The sequence below is a fragment of the Papio anubis genome, unplaced genomic scaffold (assembly GCF_008728515.1).
Source record: "Papio anubis isolate 15944 unplaced genomic scaffold, Panubis1.0 scaffold195, whole genome shotgun sequence".
Taxonomy (NCBI): Eukaryota; Metazoa; Chordata; class Mammalia; order Primates; family Cercopithecidae; genus Papio; species Papio anubis.
In genome coordinates, this window is record NW_022161966.1 from 131,915 (window position 1) to 150,835 (window position 18,921).

General features: G+C 40.1%; 2 long non-coding RNA genes across 2 annotated transcripts; one reads left to right on the plus strand and one right to left on the minus strand.

The window, feature by feature from the left end:
- Positions 1-9,490: 9,490 nt before the first annotated feature.
- Positions 9,491-16,740, minus strand: LOC103883823. The gene is made up of 3 exons (XR_004181352.1): positions 16,640-16,740; positions 10,950-11,072; positions 9,491-10,085 (listed from the first exon to the last, which is right to left on the minus strand). It is a non-coding gene; the product is annotated as an uncharacterized LOC103883823 (long non-coding RNA).
- Positions 16,741-16,799: 59 nt separating this feature from the next.
- On the plus strand, positions 16,800-18,548 carry LOC108585507. The gene is made up of 2 exons (XR_001901949.3): positions 16,800-17,001; positions 18,290-18,548. It is a non-coding gene; the product is annotated as an uncharacterized LOC108585507 (long non-coding RNA).
- The last annotated feature ends 373 nt before the right edge of the window (positions 18,549-18,921 follow it).

Below are 18,921 nucleotides of genomic sequence, written 5' to 3' on the forward strand. Positions count from 1 at the left end.
ACACAATTCTTAATACTTTCTTTATATTCTACAACTATAATAAGAAAATTTTTAAAAAGTAGTAGGGGTGCTAAATATTGAATTGATGTAATATTTAACCTAACTCTTTAATATCAGATTTTATGTTTGAAATTGGTATACTTTCTTTCTAATTATGTGTGATCATTACCATGGGTGAGAAATGTTCACATGAGTAGGTAGTTTAAAAAGTGAGAATTTTTTTTATAACCACTTAACAATTTATGACAGTTGGAATTATATCTAAAGAATCTATCATCCCTTTTCTTCAGTGACAAATGTAATAGTAAATTTCTTGCAAAGATGATTTTGAATATAATCAAATTTTCTCCTGATGAACAAACACATTATTAAGATAGTCATACTGCAGCTAGAAATAATACTACTAAAATTGTAGTTAGCACAAATTTTATATATTTATTTATTTATTTCTAAACATTATGCCATAAGAAATAAACACTAATATATTTGAAGACAGAATTTTATCCTGAGTGCAGCTCCAATAGGAAAGAACCCCTACCTGGCTTCCCCAGCACAGGCAGCTATATCTTGAGCTGTGCACTCTCCTCTTTGGGCTGCTAAAGTTGATGTCCAACTTGGCCACTCCCAGATCTACTCAATAGAGCAGTGAGTGCCATGTGATGCTGGGAAGGAGGGAGGCACACTTTCAGATCCACTTTTCTTGGATGACCATCACAGGAGCATGAAATAAAAATGCTTCTAATGATAGCAATCAGCAAGGAGGTTCTGTACTTCCAGGTCCCACATGGGTGAAACAGTATCTCTTTGCTTCCTGTTTGTTGGGAAGCTCTGAGATAGAGGAAGTGGAGTCCTTAAAAGAGAAACAGGTTAAGCAAGAGAAAAAATAAATGAGTGTAGTGTTCCAGAAATCAAGCAGGTGTGTGACCCACAGAATCAAGTGCTGATGATAGTCTGGGTAGATAAGGACTGAAAGGGTTCCACATAGAGGTTACTGGAGACCTTGTTGAGAGTAGTTTTAGTCAAGTGGTAGGAGCCCAAGCACAAGTTTCCATGGATTGGAACTGGAAATCGGAATAGCGTGAGAAGTGGGGACAGTGGAGGCAGACAATTCTTCTGTAAGCTTGGATTGCTACTCCGTGTCTTTAAGTTTCCTAGTTTTTTGTTTTGTTTTGTTTTGTTTTGTTTTGTTTTGGTAAAATAGGGCATATATGAACACCAACGCCATAGGATTGTTGGGAGGATTAAAAGAATTAACATGAAAGCTTTCTGAAAATTATAAATCACCAGAAATGTATAAATACATCCAATTATTATCAGGGATTTTAATGAAAGTTTGTGATTCTTCTTGTACCATCCCCTCTCCCCAAAGAGCCATCTCTTTAAGTCTGGTTAAAGAAAAAAAAAAAAAAGTAGTTCAACCAGGAAATAGGGCTAAATGGTAGCCAACATTTTTAATCCTCTTTGGTGCTCGGATGATGATGGAAGTAAATCCCCTGGGATGCCACTAAGAAAGAAAAGAAAATCACCCTGAAGAGCTGTTTCTCTACAAACTATTGAATTTATTCTGTGAAGAATGTATGTTTTATTAACAGTGATTTAACTTTGGGAAAACTCTGAGAAAAAGCTAAAAGACACGATGATTAATTCCTTGAATTTGCAGAGAATATAAATTCTAGGAAGACCTGAGAGTATAGATTTGAAATGTGTGTGGCCTTGGCCGGGCCTGAGATCATAATGGAAATAGATTGCTATTATAGAAAGACCCATCAGTGAACCTAGCTGGGGTCTTCTGCTATGTTCAGCTAGAGGAAGGCCATGTTCCAGAAGAAAGTATTACTAGACCAAAAAACTTGGCTACCTTTTCCATCACGTATTCACAGTAGAACAGCTAAACCGGGTGATAAATATGTGTGATGCTGAAGTGGTGTCAGGTATAGCTTATGTAATTGCAACTCTACCTCCTTAAATCCTGGAATAGGATTTATTTCTGTAATCAAATCATTTCACTTTGCCATATTATTACCTGTATATGATTACTTATGTAGATCATTCAGCTTAAGAAAACATTAAAGCTATTTTCAGTATGAACTAAGACTTACACTTTTTTTTTGAGATAGGGTTTAACTATGTTACCCAGGTTACATTTGATCTCCTTGGCTCAAGTGTTCCTCCTGCCTCATCCTCCCAAATAGCTGGGACTACTGCACTCCAGCATGGTTCACTGCACTTGGCTTACACTACTTTGAATTACTACTTTCATTTTCTGAAAACTGGTGTTAAAGCAAAAATTGTACCAGGCGGCTGGGCGTGGTGGCTCACGCCTGTAATCCCAGCACTTTGGGAGGCCAAGGCGGGCAGATCACAAGGTCAGGAAATGGAGACCATCCTGGCTAACATGGTGAAACCTCGTCTCTACCAAAAATACAAAAAATTAGCCGGGTGCGGTGGCGGGTGCCTGTAGTCCCAGCTACTCAGGAGGCTGAGACACAAGAATGACATGAACCTGGGAGGCGGAGCTTGCACTGAGCCGAGATTGCATCACTGCACTCCAGCCTGGGCGACAGAGCGACACTCTGTCTCAAAAAACAAACAAATAAACAAAAAACAATTGTACCAGCCAAAGTAAAATAGGCCAGGATGACATTACTTTATTCAAGGCTATTGCAGTAGGGATGAGAGGCCAGAACTAACTCTGAACTTGACTCCACTGAGGCAGAGGGGGTAGGGATTTTTAAGGGCTGGGTTGAACTGGTGGACAGTACTGGAGGACATTAGAGGAAAGCCATAGGCCATCTGTGTTTGCTAATTGGCTTTATCCAAAGTAAAACTATCCAAGTTTTCTCGTATGTTTATGTTAGAAGATAGTTTTGCAACTTGAAGCAGATGCCCACTGAAGTTAGGCTCCTACTCTCCCATAGGAACTAGGAGATACGAGTACTATATCCTTTGATAATTATATTTCAAAGAAATTGCTCTCAGGTCCTTGAGACAAGACATTCCTGGGTTGTAAAGCTGGCAAGAGCTGCTCACTAGCAATGTGGCAAGTGAGACTGTGGAACTGAATTTTTCATTTTTATTGATTGAAATTTAAATAGCCATGTGACTGGTGGCTGCCACACTGGACAAGGTAGCCTCAAATTACCTCATCATCATTTGATCTGCAGAAAAACTGCTGCTATTAAATGTAATGTCTATAATCTGGATCATTCTCCAAAGAGAAATTATCACTGGTGATTAGGAACACTTGTACTCACTTTGGATGGTGGCAGTGAGAATTAAGTTAGATAATGTATATGAAAGTGCCTAGCAAAATGCCTAGTACAAAAGAGGTACCAATGATCTTAGTTTAGTTTTCAGTGTCCTTCAGGGTACACAAAATGAATTGTGTCAGAGTGTTCAAAGTCAAGAACATAACAAATAATTGCTGGTGTGGCTGTTGCAGGGGCAGAAGTGTTAATATTCCTTATGGTTACAAAGCACAGATGTTCTGGCTGTTTTGTAATCTACAGGAATTTATTTAATCTTGGAAATAAGCACTTTCTTTATACTTACTCATATAAAAATGCCAAATTGTAAAACCAGAAATCATAAACATTTGGGTTACTCTCAATACATTTAATAATAATCTATTATTGCATGATGTTATTGATGCATTCTTTTCCTTAGAGGAGTTAAAATAAACACCTTTATAAAGACTAAGTCAGAACATCTAAAGATTCTTGTGATGTAAAGGCATGATTTCATATATTACATGTGTTTAAAAGAAATTATATCTTCTTCTGACAGTGAATTACGTATTTAAAAATGTGGGCTATCCAGAGGAGAAAAGGAAAAGTAGCATATATAATGAAGGAAAGAACAATTTTGGCAAATGTGTTTCAGCAGAATATGAGGATGTTGGCATACTACAATTGACCTTAGTCTGAGAATAAGCTACTGTAGCTCCAGCCATCAGGAATTCCACATGTTTCAGCTGTGGGCATACAACTGTGGGCTGCTTTCTCCCAGACACTATATTCTCTCCTATGTCTGACTTGGCTTTTTCTCCACTGTTGATCACCATCATGTATTTTCAGTTGTTTTCAAAAGTTTTAATTTTCTCCTGGGAATTGCATAGTGATAAGTTGCTCCAAGAGATGCTTAAATTTTTATAACATAATGAGGATGTTTATATGAAAGAATCATTTTGAATGAATTATACTTACTCTCTGATAAGGAGTTTGGGGTGCTGCTTTCAACCAAAGGCAGAATAATGGAACTCCTGGTCTTGGATCCCACCACGCTGACACAAAAGAACAAATAGATTTTAGTAGTTTATTTCATAATTGGCCTATAATAGGGAGGCATTACATACTGACTTTTTATTCTAAATCTTATGCCAAGGAGATAGGACCCATTATATAATAGCTAGAAAGGTTTTGTTTGTTTTGTTTTGTTTTTGTCATTGTTGTTAAAGCAAAATTAAGCAAATTGATTTAAAATTGTTCAGGTTTACATAATGAAGACGTGATAAGATTGTAATTTACTAACAAAGACCATTAAAGCAAATTCCAATAATCCATTTAAGATACTTATTTTACAAAATTTCAACTCATACTTTTAAGGAACATGTTGGGAGGATTAAAAGAATTAACATGAAAGCTCTCTGAAAATTATAAGTCACCAGAAATGTATAAATACATCCAATTATTATCAGGGATTTTAATGAAAGTTTGTGATTCTTCTTGTACCATCCCCTCTACCCAAAGAGCCATCTCTTTTAAGTCTGGTTAAAAAAAAAAAAAAAAAAAGTAGTACATAGACATATAGTATAAAATAAGACAAAACTACATAGCTATGTTTCCTTTTGCCAACTATTGAATATATAATAAATAGTAAAGAAGAAAACTGACGTTTGCCAGGCAATTTCTGTATGCTAGATGAGCATCCAGAAAAGACTCTTTTCATCCAGTTTTGTAAATACATTTTTAGTAATCATCTACCTTGCCCTGAATTCACTTGACTTTTTCACTTTCAGTGATTTTATGATTCCTTTGGCTACCACAAGTCACTTTCATGTTGTAATGATTGATTAAACATGCTAATTTTTAACATTCTACAGACAGTATGTTACTTTTACTCTTAATTTTTATGTAAATCAAAAAGCATATTAATTTCATATGAATAGCTGACAAACTTACAGACTTTTAAGAGTATTATGTAGGAATATTTTTATTTATAAGCATTAAAGAGCTAAACCAGGCCAGGCATGGTGGCTGGCACTTGTAATCCTAGCACTTTGGAAGGCAGAGGCGGGAGGACTGTTTGAGCCTAGGAGATGGAGACTAGCCTGGGCAACATAGTGAGACCTTGGCTCTACCAAAAAAAAAAAAAAAAAAATTAGCCTGGCGTGGTGCACCTGTAGTCCCAGCTACTTGTGAGGCTGGGATGGGAGGATCGCTTGAGCCCAGGAGGTTAAGATAGCAGTAAGCTGATATCACCACAGCACTCCAGCTTGGGTGGCAGAGTGAGGCATTGTCTAGCGGGGAGAAAAGCTAACCCAAAAATAATTAGCAAAATTGGGAAGTTGAAACTTGCTTAAAAGTTTGGAAATGCTCTCTCACAAAGTTAGTCCGTTATGATCATCTAGAAGCCATGGTTTATTATTTTACCTATGTATCATAAAACACTCTTTTTGCAAAGTATTTTTTGTTCACAAGTCCAAATGTAAAGACTTTCAGACACCTGCGGTGAGCATTTCTAATTAAGGAATTGTGTTGATTTACACTGGCCCCTCACCAAAAAAATTCAGTATGTGATTAAAAAGAATGGGCCAGACATCATGGCCCACGCCTGTAATCCCAGCTCTTTGGAAGGCAGAGGTAGGTGGATTGTTTGAGCTCAGGAGTTCAGGACCAGCCTGGGTAACATGGGGGAATTCCATCTCTACAAAAATACAAAAATTTGCTGGGTATGGTGGTGCACACCTGTAGTCCCAGCTACTGGGGAGGCTAAGGTGAGAGGATGGCTGCAGCACAGGAGGTGGAGGTTGCAGTTAGCCGAGATGGCACCACTGTACTCCAACCTGGGTGACAGAGTGAGACCATGTCTCAAAAACAAAACAAAGCAAAACGACCCAAACCACTGCCATAATTTTGAATATATTCAAGCTGTAATGTAATAAATAGCTTGAATACAACACAGTTTCATTTTCAAGTGATTTGTATCAGCTAATCCTATAAACACTAAAACTGTAATAGGTAGACTAATTCCTTTTGAAGAATGACTCTTGTGACATTGCCAGTATCTGCATCTATTTTTTATTCTTTCGTTCCTTTAAGAGTTCATTATGTGGCCGGGCGCTTTGGCTCAGGCCTGTAATCCCAGCACTTTGGGAGGCCAAGATGGGCGGATCACAAAGTCAGGAAATCGAGATCATCCTGGCTAACATGGTGAAACCTCGTCTCTACTAAAAATACAAAAAATTAGCCAGGCGTGGTGGCGGGCACCTGTAGTCCCAGCTACTTGGGAGACTGAGGCAGGAGAATTGCTTGAACCCGGGAGGCGGAGCTTGCAGTGAGCCGAGATTGTGCCGCTGCACTCCAGCTTGGGTGACAGAGTGAGACTCCATCTCAAAAAAAAGAAGACTTCATTATGTGAGCTTTGCTTGGACACCCAGAACAATTATGAAACTATTGTACAATTTGCTTACTTCATTGAAAACTTTCCATTTTATAGTTTAAAAGTTTTGGTTTTCATTTTTTATTTGTGGACTATAGGAGCTATTGTATTTGAAATGCAAGTTCACCATCCAGCTAGGATTAAGGGATAACATTTTGGCAATTGTGTAAGTTCACATTCTTGGGTTCCAAGCAACAGTTTCAAAAAAGGTTTCCTTTCTTCTTTGTTATTTCCAACATAAAGAAATCCTGTCATAGAATTTCTTTCTATCGTGAATGGACAGCTTCTATCACAGAACGACAGAATCTTAGAGTTGGATCTAGTCCACCATCCCACTCAACTCAAGAATCCATTAGTTAGCATAATTTAGTATCCCAATGGATGATCATCTAGTCTTTGCCTAAAGTCCACCAGTGATGGGAAAATTCATCATCATAAACCCCTATTCCATTTATGGTATAGTGGAAAGCCCAGTGGTTTTGGAAACAGACAAGATGGATTACAATTTTCAGTTCTAACAACATGAGCTAGGGCAAAGTTACTGTCTCTGAGCCATGTCTTCCATGCCTATGTGTAGCATATAAGTGCTCAAAAACTGGCTGATGACAAATGGTATGAAGATAAAACTAGTTAATGTAAAACATCTTCAGTGGTTGAAAGCTCTTCCCCCTTTCCCACAGAAAGAAAATTCTTTCTCTATTAAGCCAAAATCTGCTTTCCCATAAATGAGTTCATTCAATAAATTTATAGTAGTACTGTTCAAGGTACTGTATATAACTGTGAACAAGACAGAGGGAAACTTACTATCAGGGAAATGATGTTCTAGTGAGAAGAAACAGACCAACAGACAATAAATTAATGAATTAAGTTCATAGAAAAAAATTAGTGAATAGATAATGATACCTAATATACAAAAGGCTAAATCAGTTATGTACTAATTACTTGGTGGCTACTTCAAGGCAAGATACTGCTGAGGCAGTGTCACTTAAGCTGAAATCTGAATGACAATTCTTCTACTCCTTGTTTCTAGATATGGTTTCCGGGCAGCTCAGAAAAATTCTTTCCAATTGTGGAAGGCAGCTAACATGTTTATCTTTAGTTCTTTCTCTTCAAGCTGAATATTCAGTCACTTCAACTCTTTCTTATATAACATGATTTCAACAAAAATTTTCAGCTGGGAAGGCTCATGTTTTATTAACGCCATCTTTAAATGTGTCCTTAAATTGAAAACAATACTCCAGGTGTAGCTTGAACCATGTGGACATGGTAAGAACACCTCTTCCCTTCCATCTGGATTCTGTACTTCACTGATGATACCTCAGCTTACACTGTCTTTTTTGGTAGCCCAATTATAAACCAAAACCCAATTCTGGCGAAATTTTCATCAACTAGAAATACCCAGCCTTTTCCACAGGAACTCCTATTTTGATGCATTGCCTTCTTCCTATGCAGGGACAGTTGTTTCTATACCAGGACTTTACATTACTTTTTTTTTTTTTTTTTTTTTTTTGAGAGGGAGTCTTGCTTTGTTGCTCAGGGTGGAGTGAGGTGGCACAATCTCTGTTCACTGGAACCTCCGCTTCCTGGGTTCAAATAATTCCCCTGCCTCAGTCAGCCAAGTGGCTGGGATTATAGGCACATGCCACCACACCCAGCTGATTTTTTTTAATTTTTAGTAGAGATAGGGTTTCACCATGTTGGCCAGGCTAGTCTCAAACTCCTGACCTCAGGTGATCTGCCCCCTTGGCCTCCCAAAGTGCTGGGATTATAGGCATGAGCCACTGTGCCTAGACTACATTTGCTCTTGCTACAGTTTATCTTGTGTTTCAACCAATTCTTTCAGCCTATGGAGGGTTTTGAATCCTAATTCTTTCCTCTACCATACTAGCTATTCCTTTCACCTCCAGGTCATTCACAAATTTAGCTAATGGTTGCTAGGTCTATGAAATGGGCATTCTGACAAATATAAAAATATTTCAGAGCCTTGATAAATTATTCAAGAAGTACAATTTGTTAATGAAAAAGAAAAGCCACACTACTGTGGATGATTACCCACCACCATCATCCCATGTTTCCTCAATCATCTGTATTAAGCATTAATTTTATAATTAGGAAGAAAGTTATAAGAAATACATATCACAATATAAGTATACCATCTATATTTTCATCTAAAAAGTTGGTAAATGTTAAAGAGTAAAGACAATGAAAGAGCTGTGTGTCATTATATTAAAGACTTCCTCAAAGGCTGATGCAGGGCTGTTAATTTAAATCCAACTCAACCTGGGCAATAATAATATATTTATAAGTATATTAATGTATTATGGTAGCAAAATAATGGTCTAGAAGGACGCAGGCCTTTGATTCAATATCCTCATATTTGTTATAGTCTCAACAAAATGAGATTTTCTGGTGAAATTTCTTCTTCTATTTCTTAATTTAAAAGTATTTTTCTCAATAATCCCTAGAAATAGTGATTATTTGAGTCAAACCTTTAAAAAAGCATAATTTTCTGCCATAGTGTATGCTTTAAAAACTAAACAAAAGTGTTTAGAATTTAAACTTTGAATCTTGGCATACAACTAATACTCAGAGGACCAAGAATGCATTTCTAAGTGTGGGAAAGCATTTGCCTTTGAGAGAAGTTTAGAACAAAAAATAACATTTTGCTGGGTGTGGGCAGAGAATTAGTTCTTATTCAGAGAGAAATGCTTACGTGATATAATTGTCTTAATACAATTTGTACATAGAACACATTGACCTTGAGAAGTTCAGGTGAATTTGAATATTTATCCTTTTATTTCCCTGGAGATCCGACATCGGAATTTGGTTCTTTTTTTTTTTTTTTTTTTTTTCTGGTAAACCTTAGCTTAAAACCTAAACTGTGTCTTTTTCTAAAACTTGAGAGTAAAGCAGGCAAAAGCAGGGGTCATCACCTTAATAACATCATCCTCCCCTCCCTGCTTCCCAGCTCTCTGTTGCTAATCTCAGGGCAAGAATGAGCTGGAACATGGCAGGTAAAGCTGTTGCATAGGCTCAGTTGAGGAAAGAGGGAGACATCTGAGATGAAGAATCATTTCTGGTTGTTAAAACAATGACTAATTTTCCTTTAAAAGCGTGGGCATGGTCTTGATAAACACATTTCTTTTTTCATCATATCAGATTTCATATCAATGACATTCACTGATTTTGCTTGTCACCTAAGAGAGTTAGTCAGTAGGCACCTTACTGCTTAAGATGGAAGTTAGAGAATGTCCTAGGGCATGTACACACCCTCCATGTCTCTTCAAGTACAGGGCAACACACGTCTTGAACTCCTACTATGCCCCAAGAACCAGGGATTCGAAGATGAATGAAATGTAGGTCTTACTCTCAAAGAACTCACAATTAAGTAGGAAAGATATAAGCAACCTGGATATAAGTGCAACCTAGAGGAAAACACAATAAAGGTATGCTCATCTTATTGTGTGATCACCAAGAGGAGACACCCAAACCCAAGCCAGAGGGATTCCTAGAGGAAGCAATACCCTGTAAGCTCAGCCAACAAAATTCTCAGACCACCATGCTCATCACTGCCTCTCCCCAGCATCTACCATAGTGCCTAGCCCATACTAGGTGCTTAATAAATATTTGCTAGACCAAATATTTATTAAGCACAAGAGTAGTGTGCTTTACTCTTGTTAAAAGATTTTATGCAAGATCAAAAGAACTGCATATTCTCATTAAAGCTTCAAAGAATTCAGTTATATCATGCTTATTATCTCCACATTTATCATACTTTATATCGTAGACATAATTAACTGTGCTTATTATTATTATTATTTTGCAGTTGCAAGATTTAATAGAGTGAAAACAGAGCTCCCATACAAAGGGAGGGGACCTGAAGGGGGTAGCCGGTGCCGGCTCGAATGCCTGGGTTTATATCCCAATCATTGTCCTTCCCCCCGTGCTCTCAGGCGATAGATGATTGGCTATTTCTTTACTATCTGTTTTTGCCTATTCAGCATTTTAGTGAGCTCTCTTTACTACCTGATTGGTTATGTGTGAGCGAAGTTGCAAGCCCTGTGTTTAAAGGTGGATGTGGTCACCTTCCCAGCTAGGCTTAGGGATTCTTAGTCGGCCTAGGAAATCCAGCTAGTCCTGTCTCTCAGCACCCCCTCTCAACAGGAAGACCCAAGTGCTATTGGGGAGGTTGGCCAATGACCGCTCTAGCTGCTTCCTGCTGAATTGGGGTGTAGTAGGGGTCATGCAGTTGAGATTTCCTCGGGAGGGGTGCGTTCAATGTCATTTACATCAGAGCATAGGATAGCAGGCTGGTCCAGTTGTCTGCGATAGATCTTAGTCATGGACTGCATCTGGGGCTCCACTTGAAGAACGATTTGTAGTTGTACAGCTTCAATTCTGGAAGAGACAAACTTAACAAGAAGGTTAAAGATACAGGAATTGAAATGTGTGGCCTGCAGTGCAGGGGATTATTTCTTTGGCACACTTCCCAGGCCCTGACTCCCTGACTATCTGCTTGATAGTTTTGAAAACACCTGGTCCAGTAAATAATGATTTGGCCATCTGATGGGTGCTATCAATGCTTAAGTGAAAGGTCTGGTGAAGGGTTTTAAGTAATTTCCACTGGTTAGCTGCAGACAGAAGTATTTTTCCTTCTTTGGTGGCTAGCCATCCTGAGGGGAGGAAACTATGTCCTCCTGAGGTTTCCCATTCTATTTCTTCTGCTGAGTACTGGGGCTTGGTTTCCTGGAGGAGATTACCCCATACTAGGGGTCCTTCTATAAGCATTTCTAATGGAGGGTCCTGCCTTGTGACTCTTTTGGCTTCAATATCCGTTTGGCGGTTCCCTTCTATTTTCCTTTCCTTTCCTTTCTGATGACCCTGGCATTGTAAGACTGCCACCTCTTTAGGTTTCTGTACAGCCAATAATAATCTCCTAATGGCTTCCTGATGTTTGACAGGTATTCCCTCGGAAGTCAGGAATTCCCTTTCTCTCCATATTGCTGCATGGGCATGGAGGACTAGGTAAGCATACTTAGAGTTTGTATATATATTTACCCTTTTTCCTTCTCCTAATTCTAATACCTGAGTGAGGGCTATTGGTTCTGCCAGCTGAGTGCTAGTTCCTGGAGTGAGGGGATTACTTTCAAGTATTCCATTATCACTGACCACTGTATACCCCGCTTTTCAGAAGTCCTTTTTCTACAAAGGAACTTCCATCAGTACACAAGCTGAGGTAGGGATCAGTCAAGGCAACCTCTAGAAAGTTCCTTTGAGCGGCGTAGATTTGAGCAATCACCTGTTGACAGTTATGTTCTATCTTTTCTTCATTGTCTGGAAGAAATGTGGCTAGGTTAAGAGTTGCACAAGTGTGCAGTCGCAGCACTGGCCCTTCAATTAATAGAGCCTGATATTTAAGCAAATGATTGTCCTGACAGCCACAAGTCTCCTTTAGCAGTGAGTATGCCGTTTACATCATGAGGTGTCCACACAGTAAGATCTCTTCCCTGTATTATTTTAACTGCTTCAGATACTAAGACTGCTACTGCCACCACTACCTGTAAACAATGAGGCCAACCCTTTGCCACTACATGAATTTTCTTACCCAGATATGCCACGGGTTACAAGCTGGTCCCTGAAACCTGTGTAAGGACTCCTAGAGCTATTCCTGTTTTTTCTGTGACATATAAAGAAAAGTCTTGCCCCATTGTCAAGCTTAACACTGGGACTTACGTTAGGGCCTTCTTTAGGGCCTTGAAAGCCACTTTTGCTTCAGGTGTCCATCTTACTAAATAGATATTGGCTTTCTGAGTTTCCTTAATTAGTGTATATAATGGCCTGGTTATTTTGCCGTACCTGGTAATCCATATTCGGCAGAAACCTGTTATGCCAATGAACCCTCTTAGTTGCTTTTAGGGTTTTGGGATGAGGATAAGCCAGTATAGGCTGGATATGAGCCTCACTGAGGGCCCTAGTGCCTTTGGATAATTTTAGCCCTAAGTATTTAACCTGCTGTAAGCAGAGCTGAGACTTTGGTTTGGAAAACTTGTAGCCACAGGTGGCGAGGAAGTTTAAAAGCACTTGGGTGGCTTGATGGCACAAGGTTCCTGAACAGGTGGCTAGAAGTAAATTATCCATGTACTGAAGGACAACAGTGTCCAGGTATGAGAGCTGGCTCAAGTCTTGGGCTAAAGTCTGGCCAAATAGATGGGGGCTATCCCTGAACTCTTGGGTTAAAACAGCCCAAGTGAGTTGAGGCATTGGGTTTGAAGGATCTTCAAAGAAAAATAAGAATTGAGAGTCAGGATGTACCAGGAAACAGAAAAAGGCATCCTTAAGGTCCAGGACTGTAAATCACTCTTCTTCCTCTGGCATTTGGGAAAGCAGAGTATAAGGGGTTAGGTACAGCTGGGTATAGAAGGATAATGGCCTTACTGATAATCCTGAGATGTAGCACTAACCTCCACTGTCCACTGGGTTTCTGTACTCCTAAAATTGGAGTATTGCAGGGGCTATTGCATAGTTTTACTAGGCCTTGGGCTTTTAGGTCCTTAAGAATCTTTTGGAGTCCTTGTTGGGCCTCGGGTCTAAGGGGGTACCGCCTTTGGTAGGGAAAGGAGGTGGAATCCTTTAGTTTAACTTGAACAAGATGGGCATTCTTTGCTCATCCATATTGTCCTTTTGGTGCCCAGACTTCAGGATTAATTCCTTCCTCAAGCAGGGAACACAAACGGGTGTTCCTTCTCCTGTGTTCAGGTGTGTAATGGTCCCTGCTTTTGCTAGAATGCCTCTCTCTAACAAGGGAGTGGGGCTTTCAGGCATAATTAGAAAAGCATGTGAAAAGAGTAAAGTTCCCCAGTCACAACTTAGTGGCTGGGAGAAGTATCTAGTGACTGGCTGTCCTAGGACCCCTCGGATAGTGACAGATCTGGAGGACAGTTTTCCAGGACAGGAGAGTAAGACTGAGAAGGCTGCACCAGTGTCCAGGAAACAGTTAACCTCCTGGCCCTCAATGGTCAAGCATACCCGGGGTTCTGTGAAGGTGATGGTATGGGCTGGAACTTGCCCCGGGCACCCTCAGTCCTGCTGCTGGATCATCTGGTTAGTGGCTTCTGACTCAGAGGACTTTTGTCCCCTGGGGCAGTGGGCCTTCCAGTGATTCCCTTGACATAAGGGGCATGGATGAGGGGGCGGCTTATTTCTACTTGGACAATATTTTTTAAAGTGTCCTTGTAGACTGCACTGGAAGCAAGCCCTATTAGGCATTTGATTTGCCCAGCCTTTCCCTGTTCCAGAGCCTCCAAAGTCTGCTTGCCTGAGGGCCATGACTAAAGCGGTGGCCTTTTTTTTTTTAATCCCATTTTTCCCATTCTGCCTGCTCCTCCTGATCTCTATTATAAAAAATTGAGGTTGCCAAGTTCAATGGAGTTTCTAAGTTTTGCTCCAGGCCTAAGGCAGACTTTTGAAGTTTTTTTCTAATGTCTGCAACTGACCGAGTGATAAACTTATCGTTTAAGATTAGTTGGCCTTCCACAGAGTCAGGTGACAGAGATATGCTTCCTCAATGCCTCCCTTAGTCTCTCCAGAAAGGCAGTAGGATTTTCTTATTTTCCCTGTGTTATAGTGGACATCACTGAATAATTTATAGGCTTCTTCCTAGTTTTCCTTAGTCCTTCTAGCATGCAAGTTAGCAAATGTCTGCAGCACCAATCTCCATGTTCTGATTCTGCGTCCCAGTGAGGGTCTACACTGGGAACTGCCTGCTGGCCTGTGGGGAATTGTTCTCTTTCCTCTGTTGTCATCCTATCATTGACCTGACTGAGATACCAGAGATCGCCAAACCCTCGAGCTGCAGTTATGGCACCACTTCTCTCATTTGGAGTTAGTGTCTGATCTAGCAGTAACATATCTGTCCATGTCAGATCAAAGGATTGTCCTAACCCTTGTAAAACATCAATATAGCCATCAGGGTTATCTGAGAATTTACCTAGATCTATTTCAATTTGCTTCAAGTCTGACAGGAAAAAAGGTACATATGCTCTGACTGGGCCAAATTCTCCAGAATAAATCTTAGGGGTGTTTTTGCCTTGGGGGGAACGTTTCCCATCTGAAAAAGAAACGTAGGGATACCAGCACCCCTAGTCATTTTCCGATGAGCATTAGTCCTAGAGCATCCTCTATGGTCCGAATGCTTACTCCTTTCCAGGGTGCGTAACCACCCATGGACCTCTGCTTATCGGATTAGTTACGTTCAGCAATGTAGCAGTCCTGCACCTGTTTTCCCGCCCTTCTTGACAACAAAGAAAGGGGTCTGGGCTGCTGGATTCTAGTGGTCCTTTACCAGCGTGCCCAACATTGCCTTTGCGCTCAGAGGTGAGTTCTAGAGCTGGGCTGGGTTCCTGAGTATTTCATAACAACCCAGCTGCCCCATCAAGATGCATTCCTATCAACAACAGTTCTTGCGCAAATTCGTTTCAGAGAGGGTGTAGGTAACATTTTGAGTCAGGATTGCAATAGAGTGAGTTTTTTTTGATTCTGTAAGTACTTTAAGGCTTGACTGAGTGCAAACAGCTCGTGCATTTGAGCAGACCAATTATTAGGCAATTTTCCTAACTCAGCTTCCACAAGAGCTTCCCTATCAATTACTGAATGTCCATTGTGTGTGTGTTTTATTTTTCCCTCAATCACCCTGGAGGAACCATCTATCATCCTGTCCTGAAGGGAGTTCTTCCTAGGTCTAGTTGGATCTTTGTATGATCATTAAGATTTAAATCCCCTGTTAGGAAATCTGCTGGGTTAAGGGAATTTTCAGTGGTTAATGTTAAATCACCTTTTTCTAACAGAATAACCCCATTCTTTAAGATTTTTGAGTTAGTAAGCTACATTTTTGCTTTTTTGACTTAGAATAATTCTGAGCTGGTGAGGTGTGCTCACAATGAGATTTCCTTGAAAAGTTACTTTTCTACTTTCTTCTGTTAGCAAAGCAATTGCTGCTATAGATTGAATGCATTTGGGCCATCCGCGGTTTCCTGGGTTAAGAATTTTTGATAGGAAGTCTGCAGGTTGTCAGTGGTCTCAGTGTTTTCAGGATAAGCCCTTGCTTACACTGACCACAAGGTAGTATTGGAGTGTTATAGGGTCATGGAGAAGACCTTCGATTATCAATTATAGGTTTTAAATTTACCTTGGCTTTTAAAGGAATAGGACACACTGTTTTTTTCTTTACTACTTCTATCTTTCTCTTTCTTTCTCTCTTTGACTTCCTCTTTGATCTCTCTCTCTCCCCTCTATCTCTCTCTCTTTCTCTTTTCTCCTAGCCATTTACAAACTTGGGGCCCTGGCAAGGGTGTTGGGGAATGGGTCCCACATAATTGCCGATATTGAGAGCTGTATGCCTAAATTGGGAGGGACACCAGAGACAAGACTCTCTGGGTTCATAGCCTAGGGGCCTAAGGATGCAGCATAGAGCTTCCTTAGATCCCTTTGAGAATACAACTTGCTAGAGGAAATGAAAGTCTGAACCATTAGTACCTAGGAGGCAGGGATGAGGACATAGATTCAGAGGTAAGAAGAATTTTGGGGCTATACTTTCAAGAAAGTTGTGGTCGGGACCCAGGAGGTATGGGTCAGAAGGAAAGGTAGGGGCACACGCATGGGTGACTGTTGAATAGAGACTTCTGGCTGCACCATGATCTCAACCGACTAATGCCGAGAGTTCAGGACGACAGCTTTCCACCTCTAGTCGACTCTTGGCTTCCCCAGGAAAATTGAAAGCAGAAGCTGATTCCAGGCAGACCAACGCTTCCAACCCAGAAGGGATGGGGGTTGTTAGAAAGCCCTTTCCCAGACAACCTTACCCCTGAGTCTTAAGTCCAGCAGCCACACTAATTGTTTTTAACCAGCCAACAGGTGCCAGTATTTTCCTCCAATTCTAAGGATAGGACAGAATAGCAAGTGAAAGTGGTCCAATATTACTCACCGCTTTGGAGGTCCCTTCATGGTTGTCAAAATGTTACCGGGGGGGTCCTTGCTCCTAGAGCTCCCAAGATGGTGGCAAGCCTCTTGTTCTCTGACCTGGGGTTCTTGGCCTCACAGATTTCAAGGAATGGAATCTTGGGCCATGCAGTGGGTATTATAGCTCTATTAGAAGCCATGGGTCACAGAAGAGAACTGTGGAACCCAGTGACTAGTGTTCAGCTCGATTAGGATGAACCCAGGCACTTAGTCGTGCAGGAACAATGGTGAGCCTTTAGCCCAATTGGGAGCAGCAATGGGTGCCTCGCTGGATCAGGAGCACAGTGGACACTCTGCCAGATCCGGAGAGGTGGAAGTCAGCAGCAGGTCTGTGACAGTGGCAAACAGCAGTGGTGGGCAGCGAGCAAAGGCTCAGCTCAAGCCGTAACAAGCACGGACCAGAAGAGTGTGCAGTTGCAAGATTTAATAGAGTGAAAACAGAGCTCCCATACAAAGGGAGGGGACCCAAAGTGGGTAGCCCAACTGTGCTTATTATTTGCTATGCCACCTCCTCCAGGAATGTGAGCTTTTGATGCTGGAATTTGCATTTCTATAGCCTAGAACTGTGGCTGGCATCTAGTAGAAATTCAATAAATATATGTTGAATGAATATGGAGTTCAACACTAGTGACACTGATGAAATGAACACTAGTGACACTGACGAATAAGTAAAGCCAAAATACATTTGGCTTTACTTATTTTGGGGGTGGGTTACATGAAGCAAATTCATGAGACTCCATATGAGAATTTCAGTACCTAAATTCTTGTTGCCTAGGGCAATGGTCCTGGGTTTTCTGAGACTCTCACGAAGCTATTAACTCTCTCTATAGAAAAATTTACACATACATCAAGTTTTGACATTAACAAATATACAAAAATATTTGGTTGAGACCTCTTGACCTAGTGGAGAAGTGAGAAAATTTGAAAAGAATTGATTAGGCTTTTTTTTTTGTGAATTTGCTTTTTATTGGCGGGGGGCAATTTTAATGTCCATCTTCAAGTGTCCTTTATCTTACTTTATTTGTAAATTAAGAGCTATTGTATGATACATGTATCAATCTGTATTCTATGATATTATCTAGCTCAATACTGAAACATTTTGAAAAAATTTGATTTTTCTTCCTTCTGACTCTCTTTAATTTTGTTTAACAACATGAAAAATGTTTTGAGCATTTAGATATATCATTAAGTGAAAACTAGGCAATTATTTTAAAATTTATATAAGAAATTATTTCAAACAATTTTTAAAATTTCAGAGTACAAAATAGACTGTGCTTTATTGAAATAAAACTCACCAACCTTTAGAAATGGTCATCCGAGATTGTTGAGATCTACAAAAGCTCTCAAGCTATAATGCATTTCCCATATCAGGTGTGGTAAGCAGCCTCTTAAAAAACTTCCAAAGATCACTGCCCCTTGGTATCCATGTATTTTGTGCAGTCTCCTCCCCTGGAGCATGAACTAAACATAATGACCTGCTTTTAACTAACAGAATATGGCAAAAGTGAAGGGCTAACACTTCTGAAATTAGCTTATAAAAGTCTGTGGCTTGCATTTTGCTTCTAGTCTGCTTCTCACTCTGGCTTTTCTTGTTTGCTTGCTTGTTCTGATGAAGCAAGTTGGCGTGTTTGATTTGCGCTATGGAGAGGTCCGCAGAACAAGGCCAACTAGAGACTGAATCCTGCCAACATCCACAGTGTGAATGAGCTTGGAATCTGACCTTCGCGTAGTTGAGCCTTGAGATGGCTGCAGCCCTGGTCATCACCTTGACTGCTGCCTTATGAGAGACCCTGAGCCACGGTACCCAGATAAACCCTCTCTGGATTCCTGACCCACAAAAACTGTGAAATAAAAATGTCAGTTTAGGCCACTAATTTCTTACACATTGGTAGATAACTAATATATCGAAAACTACCTTAACTACTGCCAGGAACACTCTGATGTAACTCAAATGTCACTACAATGGCCTTTAGGGTGAAACAAGTATTTCATAGTAAGAGTAGCATATTTCCAGCAAAACCATCATTACTAAGATTCAGTTTACTCTCTTTTTAAAAAATTATCTAATTATATGGTTCTCCAATAACCTTCCTGCCCCACCCCCACTACAAGTTTTTCTTTGTAGTGTTCCACTTCTGCTTCATTTTAATAGGTTGAACAGAAAGAAATATTAGCAATGTCATTTTAAAATGAATAAATTAGTTTCATGAAATGACTATGTAGAATAAGGAGATATCGGAAAAGAAA